The 24,074-nt window shown below is 44.6% G+C and overlaps 1 protein-coding gene across 2 annotated transcripts in view; it reads right to left on the reverse strand.

The window, feature by feature from the left end:
* LOC136632286 (chemerin-like receptor 1) overlaps window positions 1-10,148 on the reverse strand; it is a 132,861-nt gene extending 122,713 nt beyond the window's left edge. The window contains exon 1 of one of the 2 annotated variants that reach the window (XM_066607063.1): window positions 10,034-10,148. The gene's annotated coding sequence lies outside the window, so the exon portion shown is untranslated. The remainder of the gene's footprint in view (window positions 1-10,033) is intronic. The other variant, XM_066607064.1, reaches the window with a different exon arrangement.
* Between the last annotated feature and the right edge of the window lie 13,926 nt (window positions 10,149-24,074).

Consider the following 24,074-nt stretch of genomic DNA (forward strand, 5'->3'; position numbering starts at 1 on the left):
TGGGAAGCATGGAGAATGTTTGCCTATAAAGTCACCGAGAGTCGGACAGGACTAAATGGATAGATTGATGGTCCTTCATATTATTGTATTAGTTGTTCTATTGTTTATATTATGTTTTGCTGATCAGGAGTACAGCAGGATACTGTAACGTTAAGAGGGAGTGGGAGCGAGGAGCGGCGCTCTGAGTGGGAAAAAGCTTGGACTGGAAACCAGAGGAGCAGTAGATGCGGAAACTTTGCTTGGAAGAGTTCATGTTTTTGAGTCTCTGCTGGTTGCTGTAGTCTTGGCCCCATGGACATGGAATCCTCAAGCTTAGTGCTTCTTTACATGAACATATGCGCAAATACACTCGCCATAGCATAATGTATTTGCGCTTAACCGAGGAAGAATGACGTTGATTTGTGTCTGTGCATATTACGTAACTTTTTGCACACACAGAGCCAGTTCACACGCACGCAACACATCCTTTCCTTGGATTAAAAGGCTAATTAGCCTAATTAGCTTCAGATATGTTCTTTACCCTGCGTTTTGCACAGTGTTTCACGCTTCTACGTGTGTATCTGTACATCTCCCGTAGATTTCTATGATCCTTTACTGCGCAAAACACAGAAAAGTAGAGCAGGTCCTACTTTTTTCTGCACATGCGAAATGTGTTCATGAGAACGAACCGATTAAAATCAGTTAATTTCTTTCCCTGTGTTTTGCGCGGGCAGATTCGGCGTGTGCAAAACACAGTCATGTCAGGAAGCCCTTAGGATGGATAGAAGCATACAGAATTTGCTTGACGCTGCTTTTCTCCTTTTCACCTCCACCAAACCACGACGGCCTATATGGATATGTTGCAGAACTGAATACCCTGGTTACCAGGTAAGAACTTGTGAAGTCCAGTGCACAAGAGTAAAAGGACTGTTTGTTGTTTTTTGTTTTTTTTTAATTTACAAAGATTTCTAACATTCTGTCTTCACTTTGTCATTATGGGGCATTGAGTGCAGAATGATGAGAGAACTTGATTTTTTTATTTGCACAAGGCTTCAGCATAACAGAATGCAAAAAAAAAGGAAAATGGTCTGAAGATTTTCCGGACTCACATTATATCATTTCTTTAGCCTTACAAATGATCTTACATGTTACTACAGTAATTTATGTTATTTCTATGAACTAATGGCTGGAAACTGTTGCATCCAGTCTGGACTAACTTCTGAGAGTTAAACTGTCTTGACTCCAGGCTGTAATATATCTCCCGTCGTGATACATTGTAAAAACCTCAGAAAAGGGGGAGAGATTTGTGCTGTTCTAGGCTGGATACAATTGGGACAAACAACTGTACAGCTTTTAATCTCTGGAGCATTATGGAGGGGGATTCCATGCTCAAGGCACCCTTCGGATTACTATTGCAGAGAATTGTTGGAAAAAGCACCTCCACCTCTGAAGGACTATGTGCCGCCATGCATCATACGGCACGTAGTCGTACGACTATGTACGTACCTATACATTTGAATGAACATCATGTAATACAACATTTCTCCTGCACCTACTGCTACAGACAATGAATGGTTTACTACAATTTAGGGCTTAAACCATTGCCATGATTTTGTCCCATTATGAGGCTGTAAAATTCACGGCCACATAATGGGACAAAACGAAACCATTGATTTCAATGGTTTAATTTCCACTATCGGGATTCTACGCCTATCTTCCTGATTTTTTTTACAAACTCACGCGGGAAAAGTGCTAAATGTGAAAGGTTAAAAAAAAACAGATTTTTACCTTCTTGATGAGCAACTTCACTCTGTCTCCGCAGCGGCAAGTGTAGTTGCCCATACGCCCGTGTGAAGATGCCCTTATATCTGCTACCTCATAGACAGACTGTCATAAACTGCTCATTTTATTCTTCTTCTGGACTCATGGAAAAATACTGAGGTACTTGATTTCCATGTAGCCTTAGGCAGGCTTCACATGGATAATAAAATTGTGCAAAATTTGTGCATTGCACAAATACGAACCACATTCTTTTGAACAGGGTCATACACATAAGCGATGTTTTCCCGCATGGCATCGCGGTATGTTCTTTTTGCGTGTGTTCTTGCATCGCACCGCCCATTGATCTCAATGGGGGCTGGCGGCAGCATCGAATTACGTGCTAAGTGCATGTGATATAGGGTCTCCCATTGAAAACATTAGGAGAAACTCCTCTGTCAGCTGCAGCTGTCAGGATCCCTACATCCCCGAAGTGATGCAAGGCTGTTTTACCAAGAAAATGCCTCGTGTCCATGGGAATTTCACATGATGGGGAGCGTGATATGGAGGCGGGATATATAGCCCAATATCGCACTCGCCCGTGTGAAGTTAGCCTTACAGCCTTGTCATAAGAGTTGCTCTTACTTCATTCCAATAATTCCAACCCTATATTTGGAGATTGCGGTTTAAGCAATTGCCTTAACTATTACTTAACATTTCACAGCTTTCGATATGAGTGCGGTAGAAAGGAGTATTGTTAATGATAAAGCTCTTCTGCCCTGCATAACTGTTATCTTCACATGGTATCTGCCAGAAATATATTGATCTGTAAGAAACTAAGTAACTGATAAGCTGAATAAACTGAAGCAAGAATAGGACAGTTTAAGATTTAACCAGTCATTGTATTTTACTACATACATCAAGGCCTGAGCACACTTCATGAAACCCAGATAAAAAGTTACATCTCCAGCACTTCTGGCTCCAACACTGGAGTCAGACATGGAAGTGTAATAGCTGCTTTAGGTCCCTTTGATTTCAATGGGATGGCAGCTAGTTATGTCACTTTTGCTGCCATCTCCTATGATGAAGTCCGGCCCGCTGCACTGACAGACGAGTGGATGATCTGCTCATCGCCAGGAATCCCAAGCAGCTGGTTCCCGGCAAATAACTATTGATGACCAATCCTGAGGTCAGCGCTCCTTCACAAGAACGTATGTGCAACTGTGCACGCATCAGCGCAACATATTTGCACTATGAACAAGATAGACTTGTGCGCATATTGGCACATTTTACTGTATTTTTTGAGCATGCAGGGCAGGATTTTTGTGCATGGGACACTACCATGTAAAAGGTTAATTAGCCTATTGAGGTCCAGATGTGTTCTTTTTTCATGGAATTGCGCAGCATATCGCGCATTTGTGAGTGTATTGAGTGCACAATTGCACACCTTTCATAGACCTCTGTGAGGGTGTTTAGTGCACAAATGCGCAAAAAAGTAGAGCATGCTGCATTTTTTTCCCATGCATGCAAAATGCAGGCGCAAAAAAGAGAACTGAGAACAAGCCCATCGAAATAAATGGGTTCTATTCTCTGCGTATTGCGCGCACAAATACGCTCGAGTGAAGCCACGAAAAAAAAATTTTTTTTCTTGGAAACCCCTCTAAATCTCTCCAGTAAGTTAGTGGGTGCATCAGCTTTCATTAACATCCCTTTCCATAAAAATCCAATACAGAAGGGGAAAACTACATACACACTATATGCAAAACTTATTGGCCAACTGGGACTACCTGACTATAAGGTCAATTTCAGACAAGCGTATTGTCACGCATCCATAATACAGATCTGTAATAAGGACCTGTTACACATTACATTGCACCATATGTCATCAGTATTTGATCTGTATTTGCTTCTATATTTGCTGTGATTAATTTTATTTTCTACTCGGCCAGTACAGATCTGATTTGTCCAATAGAAAATATCTATAAATGCAAATATGGAAGAAAAATGGACAAAAGTAGGTCATGCTGTGTATTTTAAAAATATCCAACTCTAAAACGCCCATGTGAATAGCCCTATAGATATACATTAGCTCCATATTAGGGACCACAAAACACAGACCAAATACGGAATTCAAGTATGCTCGCCTGAAAGCAGCCTAAAGAAGTTGCCGACCCTGTACAGTGATCCATCTTGGCTAAAGTACTGCTTGGTAGGCATTTTGAGATTCAGTTTGGTCCCCTACTAGAAATTTGGGGACTACCATCAGCAGATGATATTGCATGTAATAATAGCCCTCACTTGATTAACCCTTTGGAGCTACATTGCTTATTGTGCATCATGAAATGCTTTGACTTGTAAGTTAGTAGTTTACCTGCAGTCCTATGTAAAACCAGTGAACACCTTGTGATCACAAGTTGTACCCAATGCCTGGGTCTAAATGCTAGAGTTTTACAGAGTTCTAATTATTATATGAACCCTTCCCATGTTATTTCGCAATGGAAAACCAGTCATCACCATGTTGGGTCACACGTGTGAATTGCAGCATTACTAATCATTTTACCAAGTGAAGGGGGTTTCTCAGGATCCCACCTAGAACCCCATGAATTCAAGTTTCATAGCATGTAAGAAAGTTAATGCTGTGTGTGACCCAGAATCCATAATTGTGGGGCTCCACTCAAGAATGGCGCAGTGATGAGGCAGAAAAGCAGTAGTAACTTTGAATTTATGTTTACTCTAATAGAGGATGCGAGGGTTAATGGTCACAATACAAGGCTTTGTGGTTATAAGCACAATTAGGTATGGAGTTTGGCGGTTATGGAATTTCTTAATGGCACAGAGCTTTGGAGTAACTAATAGCAATAGTCTCTCAGAGAGAGCACACAGCTTATTGGTTACAGTCTGTCTTAGAGGGCCCACAGTGTCAAACTCACAGTCTCAACAAAGTCTAGAGACCCCAAGAGCAACTCATGATGAGTGAGCTTGGTGGGGCACCTTGGATTGCCACTCTCACAGTTTCTGTTCACAACAGCTGCATTCCCCAGGGCTTTCTCCAAGTAATGGCCCAAAAAGTTCCAGTTCTCTAGACACCTCAGGTTAAAGTGCTTCCTCAAGCCCGACAGTCCCAAGCTAGGTCACAATTGAAACGTGCCAAGATAAAAGGCAATAGTTTTAAACCCAACTTAACCTCAGGGTCAACAGCGTGGACCATGGGCCGGACCCAACTTCATTCTCATAATCCAGACTGGATGGTTCTGAAGATCTCTGTCATTCTTGTGTAGCCAGTCACAACTACACCTGACACTTGCTGTACTGAAGAGGTAGCACAAAGCCTACAGTATATGAGCCCTAACTGAATGGAGCCCAGGTGCCGACTTGTAAACTTACACAAGTAGCATAACCAGTGGTAAACAGTAAAAGGAAAACAGAGCTTTCAAGGAGAAGTGGTTGCATCACAAATCACAAACAGTGTAAAAACGCGGCATAACATACAGTAACCACACAACCAGTCCCAGTTACTTCCATCAGAACAATTGCAGTCTTGTACATAGAGAGGCTATATTTACCCGAGAGAGCGTAATATCTGCTCTGAGAAACCCAACCCAATATCACTCGTCAATGTGAGTTTTACCAGTGGAGGCGAGGCGTTTTTCATGCAAAAACTGCTCCCATCAGTCCTGTAAAATTGCGATCCCCCAGAGCTTGTTTCAGGTGTGTCGGAGGATTAGCAAGTGTTTCCCATTGATTTCAATGGACAATGCATTTTGAGGGACACAAAAAAATAGGACATGCATCGCTCTGGAGGAAAAAAAAAAATCACTTATGTGTATGACTCCATTCAAAAGAAAGGAGTTCACATTCGCGCAAGTTTTGTGCATCTTTCAAAATGCACAAAACTTGCGCGAGATTCATGCTCAGTGTGAAAATAGTCTAATATCGACCAGTTCAGGCTTCCTTCACATCAGCGCTATTTTGTCCTGTAAGTTCCAGCAATACGCTAGACGACTAGCTGGATATTGATGAACCTCGACTATAGTGAAGGAAGCAGGAAAACAGAGTCACCTGCACATGAACAGATTTGCATTGCGGAATCCACGGTTGACGTCCGCACCGCGGATCCACAGCAAATACGATTCATAGAATGCTATGGAAAATCACTTCTTCCTGAGCGGAGGAAAAAAATTGCAGCATGCTCTATTCTTGTCCGACCCACAGCCCGTCCACAATTGACATTGCGGATTGGTTGTGGGTACCTGCGTCGCCGCCTAGCGATGCTGCAGGAAGAAAAAAACATTTAAGAAAAAAATCTCTACTGCGCATGACCGATGGTGGCTCAACACAGCCATCCGCAGTACAGAAAAAGAAGGGAAACGTCAGGTACGTGGGGTCGCTGGCTGGGCACAGGGTGGGGTTCCACTGTGGGCTTTCGCATGCAGAATCCGTCCTGTTTGTGTACAGACGGCCCTATGCTGATGTGAATGAGCTCTGGAGTATAATACAGGATTTTACTCAGAATCAATACAGGATAAGTGTTGTATGTGCACACTGACTCCACCAGCAGAATAGTGAGTGCAGCTCTGCAGTACAATACAGGCTGGAACAATGAATATATTTACTGTACACTTTTCTGTATATTCATCCTATATTCCTTAGGACTGCTATTCTTTGCATCCTCAAAGCCCTGTGACCCTCTTGGAGAGGGCTCAGGTTCTCACAGGGTTCACCTCCCCCTGCATATCTACAGGTGTAACAACATATTGATACATTGTAGCAAGTGATTGTGTTTCTGTAACACTCAGCGATAACATATTGTGCACTAAATAACAACTTGTAAACATGGCAAGTTTTTGTCTCACGAGAACAATAAGGACTCCGATCCAAACCGCATTCTTCACGAGCATTTCAAGATATTAACAGTTTCTGCATAAACTCGCCACACTCACTGCTGGATCCGTGGCTGTCGTTAACACGTTGTAAGCTGCAGTTAACAATTCTATTCCTGGTACTTCTTCCTGCTAGACATCTGCATGTCATAATGCCTTTCCTCTCTCACTTATGTTGTTATAGCTGGGCTGAATTAGTCATTTAACTCTTTGGGAGCGCACTTATGTGCATTAAAGTCTCACTGAAGTCTATGTCAAGGTTCTTTAAAGGGGTATTTTGTCAGTAGGGGTACAGAAATGCAGGCGCAGTGGGGTCCTAGAGTCTTAAGCATCCCAAACAGGACCCTCATATGAGTCCTAGAAGTTATATATAATAGTTGGGGGCTTTATTACAGATTCTGCATTGGAACCAAGGAGCTTCAACATATAACTTTGCTTGGGATGGGGGGGGGGGAGGGATTATTACTAGTGATTACAAGGTTTCCAGCCAAAGCAAACTCCACTGATTAAAGGAGTTATTCCAAGATTGAAAGTTAGCACCTATTCACAAGACAGGGCATAACTGTTTAATTGGAGCGGGCCCAACCTCTGGAACTCCCACCGATCAGGAGGACAGGGGTACCATATTCCCCTGTGTGAATGGAGCGGCAGCCGAGCAAGAACACTACATTCATCTCTGTGTTATTGCCGGAGATAGCCGAGGATAAGGGGTAACTTTTATTTGAGTCCTCATCTTTGTGTGTTCAACATTTCATTCAACTGCTTTATTTGTTCCCAGCAAAGCTGTGTGACATCAGGCTCCGACGGGCTCTCATCTATCTACCCCAATATGCTAAATTTAAAATATGAGAAGTCATTAAATGATACATTGGGGGACATTCATAAAAGTTTTTATGCCAGATTGTGGCATGAGAAAGTCCTAAATTTTTGTGCACATGTCACTTACGCAAAACTTTTCAGCCTTTTGTGCCGCCCTTGCTACGTCTGAAAAAAGTGGATTGGCCTTTCAGGAGGGGGGCGTGGTCACCTGACACAACACATTTATGTATAATTCTCACCAGAACCTGGCGTAAATTATACCACAAATGTAGGTCAGGTTGGACATGGCACATCTTTCAGTGTAGATGCTTGGAGGTGCCTAGATGCGTAATATCTAAAAAAAAAAAAACTGTAAAAAAAAACTTCCTATTAAGGGCTTAAACACATGGGCATGTTTTAGTCAAGTTATATGCCCGTAAAAATCACGGCCACGTAACAGGACAAAATGAAACCATTGATTTCAATAGTTTGTTTTAGTTTTCATTATCGTTATTCTTGCTCGTTAATACTACACCCGAGAAAAGATAGGACTGACCCATCTTTATTGCGAGTAGTTAATAGTACATATGAGAAAGACAGGGCAGGACTTATCTTCCCACAGTTTTTTTAAAACTCGTGTGCACTAGCATAGAGTTTGAATAGTCCAGAAAAAAACCAAAAAATGGTTTATGTGCTAATACACCCTGTAGTGGCAGACGTATTAGTGCATGCCCCACGTATTTTTTGCCCTAGGGCTACTTTTACATAGTCGTAGGCGTCTTTACGTGCGCCTGCCGGTGCCATAAAAACACGTGAACAGGCACACAAATCTAACGTTTGTGTGTCCGTTCAAACTGCATGGGTCCTGGCACATATACACTGAGGCTGCAATGCCATTGCTTCCCCTACCCTCCTCCTCGCCGCCCCCATGCCACCCCCTCCCAATGCAAACAGTCAGAGGGGAGGAGAGAAGTGAGAAGGAGTTTAGCAGTCACACTGCTAAACTCCCTCCCACCTCCGTTCTCCGAACGCTGTCATTGGCTCCCATAGGAGCCAATGACTATCTTCTTGGCCCAGCATGAAAGCGCCTGACGCTATATTGCCCCGACTGAGCACTTTTCTGCTGCGGGAATATGGCCATGTGATCTGACTGGAATCCAATGCATCAGATCGTAGTGTATATTGGCTGGCCATGAAAACCAATAGAGCCCCTAAGTCTGTATTTACACGGTTGAATTTCCCGTGCGAATTTTATGCATTGCAAGAAGCACAAAACACACACAGAAATAAACCCCAATGTTTTCAATGAGTCTCTTTATATGTACAGCACGTTGTACTTTTCTGTGATGCAACAGAAAACTCGCCCATTTCTTATGGATAAGTTAAAAATCACATTACACTCACATCACATTCGCGTATACATGTTTCATGTTAATGCTTGATTTTTAAAACTTTCCTATTGAAAAAACATGTGATTTTCAAACACATGAAAAACGCGCATGAAAATTGCATATTCAGAGATATAATGCAATTTTCTGGCACTTGCATAAAAAGAATTGCAATTTTACAAGCGCGATATCGGTCCGAGTTTCTTGAACCAATATCGCGCTCGCCCATATAAATATGCCTTCAGAAAATCCTACTAAGACCATCATTTAAAATCCCAGTCTTAATAATCGTCACCCCATTGTATCTTCCTCTGTCAGCACATTAGGGACCTTTCACATGGGACAGGATATTCCACAACAGCATTGCCTGGTATGCCGTCCCTGAATTCCGCACCAAAATCTGCACGGCTAACTTTGATGTGCAATTGTCGGCAGGATTTTGCTATCTTCAATTCCACATAAAAATCCGCATGTTAGCAGTTAGGATTTTGGGGCTGCAAATTCTGCAAGAGGGCAAATTCCGCAATGCTGTTGTGGAATATTCTGCCCTGTGTAAAAGGTCCCTAACTGTTCAGAACTATGGGAAAGCTTTCCCAAGAACAGATCTTTTTTCCCCAATATACAATAATTTGCTTTTAGGATTTTTGATAGAAACTTCTCAAATAATGCAGATTTGATAGTTTACTTTGTATTATCAGCAACTGAGGTAAATGGCAAGCAACACCTTCTATATCTGATAAACTCAAGTTTCCTACTTCAGTAGAAACTTCCTTCTTTCACACAGATGTAGCAGAGTTGAATTACAATGAATGGTCATGTATTATTGCAATAAATCATCTCAAACTGTAATCCACCAATGTAACAGAGCTCATTACAAAATTAGGACTGGTTAGGTTAAATGACAGCTTCATGTCTGCAGAACATATTCCTATCTATCTATCTATCTATCTCTCCATCTCTCCATCTCTCCATCTCTCCATCCATCTATCTTGTATCCATATAATGTTGCAATTCTGTCTAATACCACAGTTATGCCACAAATATGCTCTGCTACATGGGTAAACATATCTAGTTAGGAACAAAAGACGTACAAGCCAACAAGTATCGGTTCACTTTCTTTAATTCCATAAGACAAGTTGGTGGAAAGATCATTCCTTGTCTTTTCAGAAGTAAAAAATGAAGCAAATCGTAGCCAAGAATGTAAGTGAATCAGTGCTGCTAGCGGCTTACCTTTAGGGTCAAGGTGGTGAAGTAGAAGGAGGTGCCCCTTTTCCAGCCTGTAGAAGCCAGGTCTGAGCAGTGTTGTGAGACATAGACAGCTGCTGATAGTGCAGGGAATACTCTTCCCTCATCTCCACTGTGTGATCCATTCACTCTGCCCGTCCCCTATAACCCCTTCCTGCCTGGGAGGCTCTGCTGTCTACAAAGAAGTTTGTTCTCTGCAAGAATTCAAGGGTCTTGCACCGGAGTGAAACTAGAGCAAACAGAATTAGTTGGTACAGATGTTACAATTGTTAAACCAATGTATGGCGTGTAGTGAGGAGTGAGCATACCCGCCAAGGGCAATTGCTCGAGCGAGCATTGCCCTTAGCGAGTACCTGCCCGCTCGAGAGAAAAGGTTCGGGTGCCGGCGGCGGGCAGGGAGCTGCGCGGGAGAGCGGGGAGGAACGGAGGGGAGATCTCTCTCTCCCTCTCCCCCCCCCCTCTCCCCCTACTCACTGCCGCAACTCACCGCTCCCCCACGCCGGCACCCGAACCTTTTCTCTCGAGCGGGCAGGTACTCGCTCGAGCAATTGCCCTTAGCGAGCATGCTCGCTCATCTCTAATGGTGTGCCACGATGTTCGTTAGCTGCGTCTGCCACACAATTTGCGTGAAGCAGACGCTGCTATGCAAAGTAAATGGGCAGCCGCACCATACAAATACTGTAAGCACTAGATGAGCGTTTGTTAGCATTCTTATGGCACTTGCTACATCTGTACATTATCACGGCTCTCTCACACTGTGCCATGCGGGAGCACGCAGCAGTATGCGATACATTGTGTACATGCTGCATCCCAACAATCCCCATACACTATATAGGCGTGTGTATTATGCTCCAATGTAATGCATGCTACGTTCTTTTTTGCGCACGCATTTTGCGCTGTGTGAGAGGCACAATTTAAAGTAATGTAATGATTGATACTGCAGGCATTACATGCGGTAAAACACGATCTTGTGAAAGAGCCCTGAGGGCGCCTTTACACTGGCGATAAAATCGTACAATTTTCGCGTGAGTGAAATCGCAGAATTATGAAACAGATGATTTTCAATGGTTTCCTTCACATTTGCAATGTTTTCACTCATGCAATGTTGCAATTAAACAAAAATCGTGGCATGTCCTATCTTTCTGTGCTTTGCGTTTTTTTTTTATCTCCCATGTTTCCCTATGGAGCCTCCTTTTTATCACATTGCAAAGCACAAACTCAGCTATTTCCATGTGATGCGATGTGTTTTTATTTTTAGCATTGGAAAGTCCTATTGACTTTTGCGCTAAAAAAAAATCCCATGATGCCGCTGAGTGATACCTCGTTGTGAGTAACATGTATGTATATAAGTTTGTCTGTGTTCCCCTGTATTTTAAGCTTGAAAAAGGTACGTTTGTGTGCTGAAATGCGTTACTGCAATAAACCTGGGGTGTTTTATGAGCTGAAGAATCTGCTCACTCGTAGTCCTGTGTAGTGCGGGGTAATTTTTTTATCCGACATCGGAGGTGGAGAGTGAGAGATGCTATACACATACACAGTAGTCAAATTGAGCCGTATAGTGGCTGAAACGGTATGACTGCAGGGGGCGGTTGATTTCAGCTAGCAGGGATTGCAGTCAGAAGAACAGGGAGCATGTTATCAGGCAGAGTACAGAGGAGTTTGGTTTAGGGGATATGGTGTGCCTCCCTGAAGAGGTGTGTTTTTAGAGCATGCCTGAAGTTTTGTGTGTCAGGGATTGTCTGGGTAGTTTTGGGTAGTGCGTTCCAGAGGACTGGTGCTGCTTTGGAGAAGTTTTGGAGGTGGGAATGAGAAGTTTGAGTTAAAGGGGCGCTTAATCTGATTTCGTTAGTGGAGCGGAGGGCGCAGGATGTGTCCAGGTCTAAAGAAATTGTTACATCTGCTGGGCGCACTAAAGCGCCCCTTCACAGGTGGGACGCAAACGTGTCCATTTGAAACATACACATAGAGTACTTGCACAAATCAATTGCATCTCTCCAGGAGGAAGAATGGATAACTGTCCCTGACTGATCAGGGAAAGAGGGGCACCCCTGCCTATAAGTGGAGTCTTCGCCTCGATAAAGGCAGACCCACTGCCTTCTTCTACTGACCTGACTATCCCTGATCAGGGAGCTGGAGAGATGCATTAAACACTCAGGACACAACACTGTTCACACATACACTGTACACAGAACAGGACTGCACATAAAGCACATGTCTGGCACCCTGCACAGACCTAACATACGTCGCTGTTCACACCAACATACAGTGTAACACATACCATACATACCACATTGAACGACATGTACACACCTCATGTCTGGCCACTTGCACAGACATACAACACAAGTCACTGTTCACATCAACATACAACAGGTAGTGCATACAACACGGACCCCACCCAGAGCTCACATGCATACTACTGGCAAACCATAGCCAGTTCAAGTGTACTCACTTCAGGGGGGGAGAGTCAGCCACCATGCTGACATAGAGAGCAGTGTCAGGCATCACCCATCTGACACACACATATGACATCAAACGTCTGGAGGCCACACCTGCCCAGGGATAGGGAGAATCCTGCGGGCCTTCTGCACTTGCGTGTTCACTGTACCACACACTACACAATGCACGCACCCCAGAACGCAAAGAGAGGAGGAACAGCAGGTGCCCAGACCATCTTCAGGGGAGGAGAGGGACACATCAAACAAGCATTCAACTATCAGCACTGAGTGGTATAAACAGTGATACATAAGGCACTAAAATGACCAGCAATTTCTCCCAAGAGTTTGCTGGTATTTCTCTGCTACAGACCAGGGAGATTGGCTACTAGAGAATACCACACCCAGCCAGCTCAATTAACCCCTACCTGTGAAGGTGTGCACAAGGAAGCCTGTGGAACCACAGGTCCCAGATGCACAACCTTAACAGAGATAAGGTGAAAAGGATGCCTCGCCTACTGAGACAGACTAGGACAGTGGACCGACACTGGCACTAAAGATGCAACATGGGGAACAAAGAACCTCCAGTTATACACATATATCACTCACGCCATTCACATGGTCAAATTCAATCAGGAGTTTTTTAAATTGTGAAGCTGAACAATTTTACTTGACTAATAAGATTATTTTGTCTACCTCCTGCAAAAGGCTTGAAGAATAACGTTGCATAACTAATAATAAATAGTAGAAACATTTGTCTATGCAAATAGCGGAAATAAAAACTTTTCAGTCCTTAGATACTTAAGGGGGCTTAACTGAGGAAAAAGAAAGTGTCTCTTATGGAAAGAGTCTTTTAGAATTCAAAACTATTTCTTGGCTGGATTAAGACAAGCTGGGGATTATCACTCTCCAAATCAGTGATTGTGATTGTGATTGCGCTGACCTCTATCTATCACTGAGCTTTCTGCAGAATTGGCCTGGTTGATGCTGCGTACTTCCTCATCGCATTCATCCAGAGAGTCAGACATTGTGTAGCTGATGGTAGAGAGTGATGTCAGCATTGATTCCTCCTCCAAAGAATACGTGTCTTTGATGACGATTGGGGACGTAGTAAGTCCACGATGTGGCTGTTGCAGGGGAAGATTCAGCATTGTTGGACGTACTCCCATGAAGAAGAAAAGAAATTCTGATCTTCATACTCCAGGACAAATTGCTTCAGGAGGTCCGGAGGTCCTTTACCGCAGTGAATCAGGTGAGTCTTGTGGCAGGAGGGGTAGAATTTGTGGATTTTCTTCCCAGTAGTATTGGGAACACCTTGTGGGAGCTCCAGTCGGGGCATCTTGGACTGGGCGTAGACTGAGCTCTCTGCGCAGGGAATACATCTTGGCAGTTTGCTGGCGGGAGGGGTTCAGGATGAGAGGTCCAGTGGCTTCTCTCTTCTTGTAGTCTCCGCCTCCTGGGGGCGGTCTTGAGTTGCACGCCAAGGTTCTGGAGTGGGGGTAGTCCTCTCCCCTACTTTGCGGCTAGCCAAGGCAGTGACTTCTTGGTGGGAAACTTTTGGTGGCAATTTCTTGGTGAGAACACCCTGTGAAAAGGGAAGAAGACAGAGCTGCTGGGTGCCATTTTGAGTAGCCATGTTGAAATTCAGGTGAGGCTCTGCAGCAAAATCCAGTAATTGCACATGGTTCCACAATATCAGCACATTCTCTCTTTCAGCGCAGTACTTCTTTAGAATTGCAGCTTGAGAGAAACTTTCCTGTAACACCGTGGTAGACATGGTGGAAACTTTACACGGAGATACTCTTACTTTTTGCTCCGGGCTCGCCAGAAGAAACGGAGGTATACAGAAGCACAGAGGTGGTAAATCCTGTTTGTTATGCCTCATGGCGACCAAGACACGAGGCCCACACTGAGGAGCTAGCAGGGGTAAAGATGTCGCTTGTCATGGTGGCTCTACCAGACTCCTCCCCGGAGGAACACATGGAACAGGCATGAAGGAATACAGGTTCCTTATGGTATCCAGCAGCATATCGGTCACATTTGCTGTAACTGAGCCTCTAGATTGTGCAAACTTGTAGGCATTGGAGTTGGCCCTGTATGTGTTTTATTGGCAATAAATCTGGCGACTGGGCAGGTAATGGAAGTGTGTCAATGTTGTGGAGGCATTCTTGTGACTCCCTTGCTGTAAAATTCCTCTGAACCTGGATTAGTCGCTGATGTTTCTGGATGGTGGACCACAAAACAGTTGTAGCTGCTCGTGTCTGTCGGATGGTCAGACAATCCTCTCTACCAGTCTGGTCAGTACGGCCCATGTGGTGGGCAATTTGCCAATATGACTATCCATCTTCTCGAATTCCAATAATGCCCCCTCTCAAACTTTGTTAACTGAGCAAAATCTCTGATTGCGTTGTAGAGGCGTCTAGTGGTTAACAAGCTCTACATAAGCAAAAAAAGAGGTCACTGCACACAAGTAGCCTCTGAGAGCCTTTATATGGGCCAAGAAGGGAAGCACTTTTAGAGTTTCAGATGGCAAGACTGTTTATCTAATCACACCACAACTCTAATCATTTGCATATCTGATTGTGATGTAACTGCATGCCGAGTTTTGCAGCAATGTTGCTTGATTTTTTTTTGACAAAGTGTATTTCATGTTTTTACTGAACTCTTCTGCATTTATTATCATCCATCTCATTGTAACACTTAAAGGGGTTGTCTCACGCCGAAACGTTTTGTTTTTTTTATTCAATAGGCCCCCCGTTCGGCGCGAGACAAACCCAAGGGATGGGTTAAAAAAAAAAAAGTTTATTACTTACCCGAATCCCCGCGCTGCGGCGACTTCTTTCTTCCTTTACCAAGATGGCCGCCGGGATCTTTACCCACGATGCACCGCGGGTCTTCTCCCATGGTGCACCGTGGGCTCTGTGCGGTCCATTGCCGATTCCAGCCTCCTGATTGGCTGGAATCGGCACACGTGACGGGGCGGAGCTACGAGGACCAACTCTCCAGCACAAGCGGCCCCATTCACCAGGGAGAAGACCGGACTGCGCAAGCGCGTCTAAAAACGCCAGAAGACAGCGAATTTAGACGGATCCATGGCGACGGGGACGCTAGCAACGAAGCAGGTAAGTGAATAACTTCTGTATGGCTCATAATTAATGCACGATGCATATTACAAAGTGCATTAATTAGGCCATACAGAAGTGCTGAACCCCACTTGATTTCACGAGACAACCCCTTTAAGGGCTCTCTCACACAAGTGTATGCTACCGCACATTACACAAACAGTTTTTGCGCACGTAATACACAGTACTAATCTCAAGTTGACTTTCAGTTGTGCTTCTCACACACAGCACGCAAAAACATTGTGACATGCACGATCTTGGCACTCATTACACACGTCAATATAGTGTTTGGGGATTGTCGACATACAGCAAATACGCTTCTGTAGGCAAGCCCCTAAAGCTTTATTAATGTCTTCAGCTCAGGTAGAGAAGATGTTGCCAAAATTTTGTTGACTCTGAAGGAATGTACGTTCCTGGAGAACACAATGGAAACATTGTCTCAACGCCTGTCATTATAGCACAATAGCAAACACATTAATATCCCAAAGGCAAAAACTGCTAAGAGCCGGACAGGGCTGTGTCAGAACATGTCATCATAGTACACCCCCAGTTCCTTGTACTCGAGGCTGATTGTGATTCTCTGGATCTGATAACATTGAATCTATTTATTCTTGTTCCAAAAAATAGCAATTTAGGGAATTTATTTGTTCATTAGTCGCATAGTAGAGCTTGCATCTCTGACTTTTTGTACTGCTACTTAAAGGGGTTCTCTGCTTTGGGTAATCCGCTCGTGTGTATTGTGCTGCGCTTTCTATAGTTATCCTATGGAAAGCGTGTCAGGCGTGCATTTTATCACCGTGGATCACGCTATGACAATTCGCCCGTGGACACTCGGCCTAAGAGTCCTTTTAGATAAGCCGATTATTGTTTGAATGAGTGAGTAGCATCACTGCTTGCTCGCTCTAGTACAGACTGTTTAGACAGACAGATACATTGTTGGCTCGCTCAAACGAGAATCGTTCAGAATCATTCAGTTTTTCACATTTGCTGTATAAGTGAATGAGAAGGACTGAATGAGCGCTGTTTAGGGCTAGCTTCACACGGTGAGAAAATTGCAGCAAAATCTCATCTTTCTTCTGCAATCTTTGAGCGTCAGCACTGCTTTTTTTGGAGAATAATCTCGCATTGCTGCTGCCTGTATTAAAATCGTTCCAGAAAATTGCGCGTTTATTAACGTGAAAGTCAATGGGACTTTCAAATGTTAAGATCGCATCGCAATGAGCGTTTGTTGCATTGCGATGTGATAAAAAGAGGCCTTCACAGAGAAACATGGGAGATGAAAAAAAAAGATAGAGAATGACACGATTTCATGTTGTGTGTAGTGCACTTAAAGGGGTTGTCCTGCACCGAAACGTTTATTTTTTTTCTTTCAACAGCCCCCCCGTTCGGCGCGAGACAAACCCGATGCAGGGACTTTTAAAAAAAACCCGCACAGCGCTTACCGGTGACTTCTTACTTACCCGGTGAAGATGGCCGCCGGGATCTTCTCCCTCGGTGGACCGCAGGGCTTCTGTGCGGTCCATTGCCGATTCCAGCCTCCTGATTGGCTGGAATCGGCACGTGACGGGGAGGAGCTACACGGAGCCGCTCTCCGGCACGAGCGGCCCCATTGAGAAAAGAAGAAGACCGGACTGCGCAAGCGCGTCTAATCCGGCGATTAGATGCTGAAAATTAGACGGCACCATGGAGACGAGGACGCTAGCAACGGAACAGGTAAGTGAATAATTTCTGATAACTTCTGTATGGCTCATAATTAATGCACAATGTACATTACAAAGTGCATTAATATGGCCATACAGAAGTGTATAACCCCACTTGCTGCCGCGAGACAACCCCTTTAAGCATACAGATGAAGCAGTGCTGATTTTGAATTCAGGGGTACTACATCTGCTGCACAAACCAAAGGTGTCTGTTGGTATTTTGTCTGCAGCAATTTAATCCCTTTATGACACTTTCTATCTACCATGTATAGGATATAGATGTAATTGAGTCTTACTTGCAAAATAAAGAGCTTTCTCAAGGAGCAGGACACAGGTCACTGACTAATCTCAATGGACCCCATTTCTGGAACCTTAGGGTGTATTCACACGCAGTGGATCTGCTGCAGTTCTTTCACACTAAATTCGGTGTCAAAATCTGCATCGTTTGGTGTGGATTTTGTCATTGCGTTTGTTGCAGATCTACAGCAGATTTCACCATTTCAATTACATTTAAATTGAGCAGCTGGAATCTGCTGCAGATTGGCACCAAAATACGCAACAAATTTCGTACCAAATGGTGCAGATTTTGACATGGGTTTGCTGCAGATATTTTCCATTGCAAAATATGCAAAGTAAAGGCTTCTATCTGTAAAGGACATGCAGATATATATATATATATATATATATATATATATATATATATATATATATATATATATCCCATGAGTAAATGTGCCAAAGATTTTGTAATAGCTTGTTCGTGAGGCCAAAGATTTGTGATGTCCTAAGAAAGACGTCAAACATTTGTAGCCTACTATTAAAATATATATATACATATGCCAACTTTGTCACATGGGGCAGAGGTATAAAATATATACAAGTATCCTGTTAAGTTTAATGACAGGCAATGAGGGGGTAGTGGTTGTCAGTTCGTGACGCCACCTTTCCATACACCGGCATTCATACATGGCACATTTATCACACTGGACACGTGCATAGTACCTCAGGTCCTCCAGAACGGGGGAAGCCTGGTAAAACTTTACTAGTGACTTTTCAACATGATACAACAGACTTCAGTATGCAGAGTTTACAGTGCAGGAAAACTTAGTAAATATTCAGCAATACTTGACATGAAAGTCAATGGCCACAGAATGGCAACAATGATCACCCTGCTCTCATAGACTTTTGCACGCGTGGGTGTCAGTTAAAGGTGTACCACTCTACGGTGATCCAGACTTCAGATGGCCACATAGGAATCATAAACAGACTTAATATTATCTTCAGAGGCTCGGTAGACTTCTGCACTGTTATTAGCTGTATAAACGTATAGTTACTTGAAGCGGTAGTTGCTCACTATGGTTCTGTCTTGTGATGGGGCTTTTGGGAAAAAACATTTAGGCTCACTCACTCCCATGCGCTTTAAATACCGTTGGGCTGTCTGTTCGTCTACTCCATATTAGGTGCAAAGAAACCAGAGATGTCTCTTTGCGCCCCTGCGGTTTCTCCAGCTGATCGGGGGGAGAGGGAAGATCTTCAGATCCAACTAGGGAGCCTCTCCTTTTTTGCCATTTTCAATACAGGGAAGCCAAAGGTGCTTCCTTGCATCACTGTGGGTCCTCCAACAGCATGGTGGGATGGAGGATCATCCATTTCTTTCCTGTTCTCAAACACTCACTTTTATAACCTCTCTTGTACTACATCACATAACACAGAAAGATAGATACATTCAACATGCAGCAGAGCTCACAGGCAATGATTTTAATGGAGTTAACTCTTCTAACACTGCAGTTGTGCAACACACATACAGAAAATAGACATGACAGTTTTGCACAGTGCATCCACATAAGACAGACATGCATGGCAATATGGAGGGGTCCACAATGATGTTCTGGGACACAACATACCCACTAGCGTTTTTTTCTCTAACGATGCTAGATCAAGTGCCTCGCAGCGCAGAGAAAACGCTGCGATAACACTCATTGCTTTTCATGGGGCCGGTGGCAGCAGCGCCAGCCCCATTGAAAACATAGGGAATACATCGCAGACGTCTGCCACAGCTGTCACAGCTATGGCAGAGGATTTCTTCATGAAGGAATCCTCTGCCACAGCTGTCACAGCTGTGGTAGAAGTCTGTGATGCTATCCCATTTCTTTCAATGGGGCTTACACTGCTACGGCCACATTGAAAGCAGTGGGTTTGCAGCGATGGTTTACAGGGAAAGGCTTGAAATATAAGCCCTTCCCTGAAAATCATGGCTAGGTGTAAAAAAAGTTTTAAAAAGTACATACTCACCTAGAAGAGCTCCCCGGCTCATCTCTCCTGCCCTGGCTGTTGTCTTCTGTGTTCTGGGGGCCAGGGATTGAAAAATCCCCCCCTCCAAAAAGCGCTTGTGTCATTGGCTGAGCACTCAGCCAATCACAGGTAGCACTCAGGTATTGATTGACAGCTGAGCACTGCCTGTGATTGGTCACAGTGCTCAGCCAATCACAGGCAGCCCTCAGCCATTCATCATGATTTTCAATGTTCTGCCTCATCCCGCCCCCTCTCATTGCAAACTGCCGGAGGGGAAGAGAGAGGCAGAGAGCCGGTAAGGGGGAGGACCGCTCAGATGATAGCGTATATCGGCCATGAAAATGGCGGCCGATATATGCTCCTGTTAATAAGCCCTTAAAGGAGATGTCCCGCGCCGAAACGGGTTTTTTTTTTTTTTAACCCCCCCCCCCGTTCGGCGCGAGACAACCCCGATGCAGGGGTTAAAAAAACCACCCGCACAGCGCTTACCTGAATCCCGGCGGTCCGGCGTCTTCATACTCACCTGCTGAAGATGGCCGCCGGGATCCTCCGTCTTCGTGGACCGCAGCTCTTCTGTGCGGTCCACTGCCGATTCCAGCCTCCTGATTGGCTGGAATCGGCACGTGACGGGGCGGAGCTACACGGAGCCGCTCTCTGGCACGAGCGGCTCCATAGAAGACTGCTGAAGACCCGGACTGCGCAAGCGCGGCTAATTTGGCCATCGGAGGCCAAAAATTAGTCGGCACCATGGAGACGAGGACGCTAGCAACGGAGCAGGTAAGTATAAAACTTTTTATAACTTCTGTATGGCTCATAATTAATGCACAATGTACATTACAAAGTGCATTAATATGGCCATACAGAAGTGTATAGACCCACTTGCTTTCGCGGGACATCTCCTTTAAAGGGATTTTTGATTCATGTAAGTTAGGGCTTTTTTAGGTGACTGTGATTTTGTCCCGCAAAATGGGATAAAATCAAACCATTAATTTCAATGGTTTCGTTTTCACTAGCAGGATTCTCGCGCATTAATACTACATGATAGAGCGGAGTTTAACCCCTTAAGGACATGGCCTATTTTGGGCTTAAGGACGCAACAATTATTGGCGGATTTTCATCTCCATTTTTCAAAAGCAATAACATTTTTATTTTTCTGCTGATGCGGCCATAAAAGGGCTTGTTTTAGGCGTGGGGGACTGTAGTTTTTATTGGTGCTAATTTTGGGTACATGAACTGTATTGTAAAACTTTTATTAGTTTTAGGTTTTTCCACTTTTCTGTAATAAAAACCCTTTTTTTGGAAATCTTTTTTTTTCTAAATCGGTGCATTCAAAGTCCTATAACTTTTTTTATTTTTCCATGGCTGGAGCTCTGTGAGGGCTTATTTTTTGCGAGACGAGCTGTAGATTTTATTGGTACCATTTTGGGGTACATGCGGCTTTTTTGATTGTTATACAAACAGCATAAACAATATTAATTTGCTTTGGGAGATTCAGATTCGTTTTTTGCAGAGCTAAATTGGCCATGAAAGTCTATGGAATTTTGTAAAAATGCAGTGTTACATCCATATTCATTGTATTTACGTATAAAGGTGGGAGAAATCAATGGGACCTTCTTGCATTTTTACATGTGCAAAGAGAAAGGTAAGAACAACAAAATCTGCAGTAAATACAAAATTTCTGTGCGTGAAAACACTGCGCATTTCACTACCTCACTAGAGATGAGCGAGCGCACTCGTCCGAGCTTGATGCTCGTTCGAGTATTAGTGTGTTCGAGTTTTTCGTGACCGATGCTCAACCTTTGGAAAGTTCCCAGGGTCCGGGGGATGAGGCTGGGGACTTCCGGCAACTGTCTGAAGAGTTTTCAGTGGGTGAGGAGGACGATGACAATGAGACACAGTTGTCTATCAGTGGGGTAGTAGTAAGGGCAGTAAGTCCGAGGGAGGAGCGCACAGAGGATTCGGAGGAAGGGCCGCTGGACGATGAGGTGACTGACCCCACCTGGTGTGATAAGCCAACTGAGGACAGGTCTTCAGAGGGGGAGGCAATTGCAGCCACAGGACAGGTTTGAAGAGGCAGTAGGGTGGCCAGGGGTAGAGGCAGAGCCAGAGCGAATAATCCACCAGCTGTTTCCCAAAGCACCCCCTCGCGCCAAGCCTCCGTGCAGAGGCCAAGGTGCTCTAAGGTCTGGCAGTTTCTCACTGAGACCGCGGACGACCGGCGAACAGTGGTGTGCAACCTTTGTTACGCCAAGATCAGCCGGGGAGCCACCACCACCAGCCTCACCACCACCAGCATGCGCAGGCATATGATGGCCAAGCACCCCACAAGGTGGGACGAAGGCCGTTCACCACCTCCGGCTTGCGCCACTGCCTTTCCCCTTGGGCCCCAACCTGCCACTGAGATCCAACCCACCTCTCACGACACAGGCACGACCGTCTCCTGGCCTGGACCCACACCCTCACCTCCGCTCTCCTTGGCCCCATCCACCAATGTCTCTCAGCGCAGCGTCCAACTGTCGCTAAGAGAATCGTTGGAGCGAAAGCGCAAATACGCCGCCCCGCACGCTCAAGCTTTAAATGTCCACATAGCCAAATTGATCAGCCTGGAGATGCTGCCCTACAGGCTTGTGGAGACTGAGGCGTTCAAAAACATGATGGCGGCGGCAGCCCCGCGCTACTCTCTCCCCAGTCGCCACTATTTTTCACGGTGTGCCATCCCAGCCCTGCACGACCACATCTCACGCAACATTGTACGCACCCTCACCAACTCGGTTACTGGCAAGGTCCACTTAGCAACGGACACGTGGACAAGCACAGGCGGGCAGGGCCACTATATCTCCCTGACGGCACATTGGGTGAATTTAGTGGAGGCTGGGACCGAGTCAGAGCCTGGGACCGCTCATGTCCTACCCACCCCCAGAATTGCGGGCCCCAGATCGGTGCTGGTTTCTAAAGCGGTGTATGCCACCTCCACTAAACCTTCCTCCTCCTCCAACGCAACCTCTACCTCGCAATCAAGATGTGTCAGCAGCAGCACGTCGCCAGCAGTCGGTGTCGCGCGGCAGCACAGCGGTGGGCAATCATCAGCAGGCCGTTCTGCCTACCTATACTTCTGCCACAGTAATGCTACAGGGGTCTTACTATACTTCAGCAACAGAAATGTAACTTCGGTCTGCCGATACTTCTGCTCCTGAAATGTTACCTTGGTTGGTGTATACTGTTACTACTGTAATTTTACTAATACTGGGCTCTGCCCATACTGCTTCAACGGAAATGTTAGTGGGGCATGTCTATACTGCTATAACAGAAATGTAACTAATACTGGGCACTGCCCATACTGCTTCTAGGTAAATATTACAGGGGTCTGACTATACTGCTACTACTGAAATATTACAAATACTATGCTCTCCCTACACTGCTGCCAGGGAAATTTTTTTCTGCTGCTTTGCCCATACTGCTTCTAAGTAAATATTACTGGGGCCTGTCTATACTGCTACTACTGAAATGTTACAAATACTAAGCCCTCCCTACACTGCTGCCAGGGAAATGTTTTTCTGCTGCTTTGCCCATACTGCTTCTACGTAAATGTTACTGGGGCCTGTCTATACTGCTACTACTGAAATGTTACAAATGCTGTGCTCTCCCTACACTGCTGCCAGGAAAATGTTTTTCTGCTGCTTTGCCCATACTGCTTCTACGTTAATGTTACTGGGGCCTGACTATACTGCTACTACTGAAATGTTACAAATGCTGTGCTCTCCCTACACTGCTGCCAGGAAAATGTTTTTCTGCTGCTTTGCCCATACTGCTTCTACGTTAATGTTACTGGGGTCTGACTATACTGCTACTACTGAAATGTAACAAATGCTGTACTCTCCCTACACTGCTGCAAGGGAATTGTGAATCTGCTGCTTTGTCCATACTGCTTCTATGTTAATGTTACTGGGGTCTGACTATACTGCTACAACTGAAATGTTAAAAAAAAAAAAAAAAAGGCTCTCCCTACACTGCTGCCAGGGAAATGTAAATCTGCAGCTTTGCCCATACTGCTTCTACGTAAATGTTAATGGGGTCTGTCTATACTGTTACTACAACTGAAAAGTTACTGCACTCTGTCAATACTGCTGCAAATGAAATGTTACTTGGCTCAGCCTACACTGCTGCAACGGAAATGTTAAATGGGTGTGTCTATACTATTACTACTACTGAAATGTTATTGGGGTCTGTCAATACTGCTGTAAATGAAATGTTACTGGGGTCTGTCATACTGTTGCTACAGAAATGTTACTGGGGCCTGTACCTAATGATACTACTGAAATGTTACTGGGGTCTGTCTGCACTGCTGGAACTGAAATGTTACTGGGGTCTGTCAATACTGCTGTAAATGAAATAGACAACGGAAACCATAGGAATGTAGCCTTTCCATTTTCCAGCTTGAGATGAGTAGGAGTGCAGACTTTCAGTACCTTGAATATCC

This window comes from Eleutherodactylus coqui, chromosome 6 (assembly GCF_035609145.1).
Source record: "Eleutherodactylus coqui strain aEleCoq1 chromosome 6, aEleCoq1.hap1, whole genome shotgun sequence".
Classification (NCBI taxonomy): domain Eukaryota; kingdom Metazoa; phylum Chordata; class Amphibia; order Anura; family Eleutherodactylidae; genus Eleutherodactylus; species Eleutherodactylus coqui.